Below are 6,000 nucleotides of genomic sequence, written 5' to 3' on the forward strand. Positions count from 1 at the left end.
CCTACTTCCCACTCTTTTCTCTTTCAGTTCCTCCTCTTGTTTCCCAATGTGAGATCTGTTGCCTCGCACATAGCGTGGATGCATTTGTCCTTCATATTTACCTGCTGCATCACGAGCATGCTGTATTTTTCAGTCTGCATTGCAAAAGTAAGCTCTTTCACTGGGCTGAATGATGCTTTTTAAGCCTATAAAAATTTCAAATGTGAGTTTCATTGAAAGTGAAACAAGAGAAATACTTCAGCTATAAATAATGGATATGGACTTTTAAATAACTTGTGAGACCTGTTTGGAATTATCCCGAAGGTTTGCCTCCCACCTGAAAATCACAGTGCCGGTGGATAAATGAGCACTTCATGTGCTTGCAGCTTGATTAAATTGAGATAAGTTACTAAATGGTCTCACTTTTTCGGTTTGCTCCGTGCTTTGGATGGCATAATCAGATTTTATACCTCATCTTTTATGGTTAGCTGAGTCCGATTCCTGCCAAGACTTTACATGTATAGTTAACTTTATTTTGGTTAACTGTCTGTGTAAAGACTTTAGATTTGGGACCCTGATTACTTTCTTCCTTGCTGAAAAGACCACTGTAAATTTCAATAGGGAAACAGAAAAGTCCCTTAACAGTTTTTAAGGAAGCTTTTAACACAATAATTTGAGGATGTACTATTTACAGTGAATTGCATCAAATACCGGGTTATTTTGAAATAAAAAATGTCCAAATAACAGTGACCTGCTTTTTGTGTGTACAGGCTTGCTCCTGCTCACTGGGAAATTCAGAAACTATTTGTTAAGGAGCGAATAATCATAAATTCAAGAGTAACTAAATGCTGTGGGGTCCGAGGGCTGCAGTTTCTACTCGTTTAACCATGAGTGCAGGACATATTGGGTCCCTGCAGAGTCGAGGTGCACCTTGTTCGTACTCCGTATTGCTCCTGTGTGTCCGCGCTGAAGGGCTTCTCCTGTGATCTAGGAACAAAGAAAGGTCAGTTAAAACAAATACCATAAAAGGACACAGTAGAATTTTTCAAATTTTAGAGACGTTATCTATCTTCAAATCCCCTCACTAGACCTACATTAAAATAATGATCGCGACCCAAATCCAGAACATTTGAACTGTCCTTTTCCAGGCCAGATGTGCTGTGTTATGCAATGCCATTTTAGGGTGATTGCTGGAGCTTGGAGTAAAAGGAAAACAAACATATTGTAGATATTGTTCCGAAGACCAATCGTCATAAAAAAATGTTATAAAACTCAAGGCCCTGAGCAAAAAATTCTAGCAAACACAAGTTCTACAGAGAGCCTGGCCTACATAGGGGCTGCAACCTCCCTCAAGGTGCAATCCAGCCGCAGGCCGCAGAGGTTACAAGAAAACGACAGCCCAAATGCACACCCCTACACCAGCATGCTTTACCCAGATACGAAAGCATTGTAACTCCTAAAAGCTTATTCCTCCAGGCACAGCACATTTCTAAGTTGAATGCACCACAGCAGAAATTTTCTCCATATGCTTTTCAAAACCCTATTAAATAAAAACCATCCAAGCAAGTAGTTGTTGATATGTATGTGCAACAGGCTTCCCAGAAATTCTTCGTAAATAGAGCATCAATGTTTTCCACCGTTCGCAGGGAGGAAATCTGCTGAGTTCAGACCGCTGTAATCAAATCCACATTGCAAAGTCACAAACAGAGACACAAAGGACAATCACTGTCCATTTTTTGCGCTGCAGATGCATTAATCAGACTCCATTTTCTTCACTGCCTTGGATTGTGTTCTCGGGGTGGCGTGCCAGCCTCCTGCCTCCGTCGGTTACGTAGCTGTCCCCTCCGTCACTGCGGCCAGAGCTGGGACAGCACACTTGCCACTCGCAGCATTTCATGGTTGTGATCCCAAGCAGATGACCAACGTCTACACAGCGCATTAGAGAGGCAGATATACCAGGAGGACGGCTTGGAGCATCTACATTAAGCGTCTAAACACGTACAGGGAACATACCACGAGGGTGACTGAGCCCAGTCGACTCAGGGAGCATTTCTTCTCTTTCAAATCTCTTTTCACTGTGAAGAAAATTTTCTTCCTTTTCAGGCATTCTGTAGCAAGAGCAAAAATAGGAACCCAATTACGCCCGGCCTCTCTGCAGGGAGGTGAGAGCGGGTGAGGACAGAGGGTGCTGTGCTGCGGTTATGCCTAAGGCGCAACCTGCACAGGAACTCACTGTCCCTGACGAGAAACGTGACCTTTCGCGACTCATTTGTTCTGGGAGGGGATGGCAGAGCAGCCACCCTCGGCAAGAGCAGCAGGGGAGGCTCTATCCGGGCTCTGTTCCCTGAAGGGCTTGGGGTGTTTGTATTTTAGGCACCCTTTACCTCCACCTCATGGACTCATGATGCAAGAAGGGATCGATAAATAGTCTTTCCCAGGGCTGTTTAAGAGAAACCTGCTTCCCTCTGGGAGAGGGACTCTGCAGTAAATGGGCAGCGTCTGCAGACTGTTGAAGTACCGTCATGGGTTGAAACTCTTTGCGAGACTGACTGAGGGGCAGGAATAGGCAGAAATGGGTGGGTAGTTTGGGCACAGCAGGCACCGGCCATCTGCCAGCTCCTTTTGCCCTACGCTGTCTCTGGACCCAGGTAACAGGGCCTGTCTGTGCCCGGTCTGAGCGCTCTGCCTTGGGAGCCTGCACAGCCCTCGAGCAATGTTCAGAAAAGCCAGCGTGGGTTTCCAAACCCATTTAGTTCTGCAAATGTGTTGCATTGCCCCAGTATTTCTAGATCTGTGCCCTTTTTTTCCTTCAGCGTCAATAACTTTAAGGAGTCATAGAACAGTGTGGGTTGGGAGGGACCTAAAGGCAGCAATCATATCTCCTCTCTGGCTTCATTTAGCAGCTTTTTTAGTCTCATAAGGTAGTTTACTCATAAAATAAACTGCTTAACCTTGTGACCTTCTTCTGCACCTATCCCAATTTGACTTTGTCTCTTCCGAATGTGAGCAACCCAGTTGTTCAAAAGGTTTCAGGAGAGGTGTCACCAATGCTCTGGGCAAGAGCCTGAATTCTCCTTATGCTCTGCCAACACTTCTTTGTGTCCTATGATCATGTTTGTCATTTCTCAGGACTGCACTGACTGGTAGGCTATGGTAATCCTGTGATCAACCCGCACGTTCAAATTTATCTCCCTCCTCTGTTGCTTCTGTTTCATTCTTGTTGTTAGTTGAAGCTCTTTATCTCACACTTTCAGCTTTTAAGTTCCAGCTCAGTTTTATTACCTCACTCCCCCTTTCTGACTCTGACAAAAAAAAATAATACTACATAGATGATGCCAGTTTATCCTCATTATTATCTATTCATTTTCTTCGAGGCACTGGTATTTTATGTAAAATGATAATGTAAAAAAAAGTAGGAGAATTAGGAGGCCTTGTTTGGTTTTTTTTTTTTTTGAGTTGCATCGATTCAAATAATCTTAGACACGGTGTGCCTGCACGCTACACCGGGACTGGTAGCTTGTGGAAAGCAAGTGTTGCAGTAGCTGGCAATACACACAGAGTCTGCAGCTCACAGGGAATCACTGTAGGGTTTTTACGCAATTGATTAAAGGATATTGTGCACAGTCATCAAAAATGGAGCGTCACAATATATGTAATGATGTGCTTTGTTCTAATCCTCGCCTGCATAATATCAGAGGAACATCTATTTCTAGATAAAAATAAATATAAATGAATATAACCAAGCCTGACAAACTTATCAGACTTTTCAATTGCTGGAGGTAAGCTGAGAGAATATAATTTTCCCATCCTGTTCCCAATAAAATATTTTAAAAACTCACAGGTGGAGGATTTGCTGCTTTAGGGGGGCTGTACAGCAGGTCTGCGAGTGGTCAGGCAGCAGAAACAGCAGTGATCCGCGTGTCCTGCAAAAGTGGGTTTGATGAAGCGGTGGGGATTTTATAGTAGCTGAAATATAAATAAAGGAGAAAGGCAAATGTCTGAGGATGAGTCAGCCAAGAGGTGAATGCATTTTCTCATAAGTGGGCTGTTTTGTAGATCACACCGAGACTTAGAAACCAAGATAAGGCTGCAGAGTCAGTGCCTGAACTTTTTAGAAATCTTTGATTAATTGCTAGAGGATGACATCTAAAATGTCCCTGCTCCTTTCCTTCTTTCTCTTATTCAGCTCCTATTTCTTTAGCTTTCTCTTCTCTTGCCTTTTCCTTTTCCTCTTTAATTTTTTTCTCTAATTAAATATAAATAAAAAGGACTGCATGTTCTGTGTTGTCAGTCACGACATATAACTTCTCACCAGCAATCCCAGATCCAGTAGTGATTTTAACTGACAGTTTGTAATTAAATAAAGATAGAAGGTTTATAGGTTTCAACTGCGTATGTGTATTTCTTGTCTTCTGGGTGTTTTTTGCAAACTTAACAGTGTGTAAATCAGGACTTTTTTACATGTGTACATGTATAAATTTTTCTGCTTTTATATCTGATCAGATTAGTATTATTTAGGTCACCTCTAGTCAAGAAAGCTGTGCTGGTATAGCAATATCAGCTAGGGGAGTGATTGTTTTTTTCTTTTTTTTTCCTTTCTGGCTGGGGAAAATCTGAGTTTAATGTGCAGTGAAACTAGAAGGATCCCCACAAGGACATAACAAAAATTCACGCTTTTCCTGGGAGATCTTATTTTCCTTCGGGTAAAGGTCTACAGGTAAGATTTTTTCTTTTTTTTTTTTTCTTTTTTTTTTTTTCCCCCTTTCCAATCGTCTGTACGCTGCTTCTAAATGAGGCGAGGCTGCCAGCATGGCTGCGGCAGCGTGGCTCTGTCAGCAAACTTCCTGCCAGAGCCAGAGACGACACTTCTCCGGTGCAGTGCTGCCATGGGTTGGACTTTCGGTATGAGCCGGGTCCTTCCACCGCCGCTCAGGCTGGGAGCGGTGGGTCAGCCGGGGGTGAGGGTGGCAGGAGCCGGCTCTCCGTGCCTGGGGAGGCTCGGCGACCTCCGGCAGCGGTCCTGGCTCCTTGGCGGCCGCCGAGCCGATGTGTTTCCCCGCGTCCTGCCAGCTCCAGGCAGACAGACCGGCTGGGAGAACAGCTGCAGAGCAGGAAGCCAACCCAGAAAGAGCTGAAAACTGATTTGGAGCAGCAGCAGTCAGGACGGAGGATGCCTGATGCAGCTCTGCTCCCTCGACCGTGTAACAGATTCCCAGCGGGACAGTGCCTGCACCACCACGGCAGCGTATAGCCCTCCTGCAGGCACGCTTCTGTCCTAAATGTCAGGAAGCAAACCTGAGTGCATCCACCTACACTCGAACAGGCGAAAAACCTCTGGGCACCTCGCGTCATTTAAAAAAAGTTAATACTATAATTTTGACAATATAAAACCCAATGATCTGAAGGTGAAAGTATTTTCTTCTTTAGCCTTGTAGCGAGCTGACTTTTGGAGGAGAGGCCCCTTCTTTTATCATCATTCTTCAGTGAGATAGCTGGGATTTCTTTATGGAGGTGATCTGCATTGCCTCCTCGGGAGACCTGAAACAGCCTCCCCCAGTTCTGCTTGGAAAGCTGTGCCGCGAGGCGATCTCACCTCCAGGTACACCTTCCATAGAAGAGGGTGCCGTGAAACAGGAAAATTGATTCCATCCTGGGTCCTATTCACACCTCCCTTGCCAATCCCACTTCATGTTAGAAGAAGTACTAAAGACTGGGAAAACTTAGTTTATGCTGCCCTGCTACAGCGCTCGCTGCAGCCTTCCTATTTTGTCTGTATTTACTCCCTTTTAGTATCAGTATTGCTCACTGGGAATTTGTTATGAAGTAAAAGCCTTAAATGCAAACTACTTCCCAGGCCAGTAAAGAAATATTTAAACACTTCAGGCATTCAGTCTGTGATTCAGAGATTTATTTATAAAACTGTTGATTTTGGGACACTAAACCATTGCATTTAAACTGCAGAAGTGAGTCATATTTGTGGGAGGTAATTACTACCAGAAAGTACAACTAACTTTTGTAGGT

This window comes from Vanellus vanellus, assembly GCF_965231255.1.
Source record: "Vanellus vanellus genome assembly, chromosome: 2".
In the NCBI taxonomy this organism is placed as follows: Eukaryota; Metazoa; Chordata; class Aves; order Charadriiformes; family Charadriidae; genus Vanellus; species Vanellus vanellus.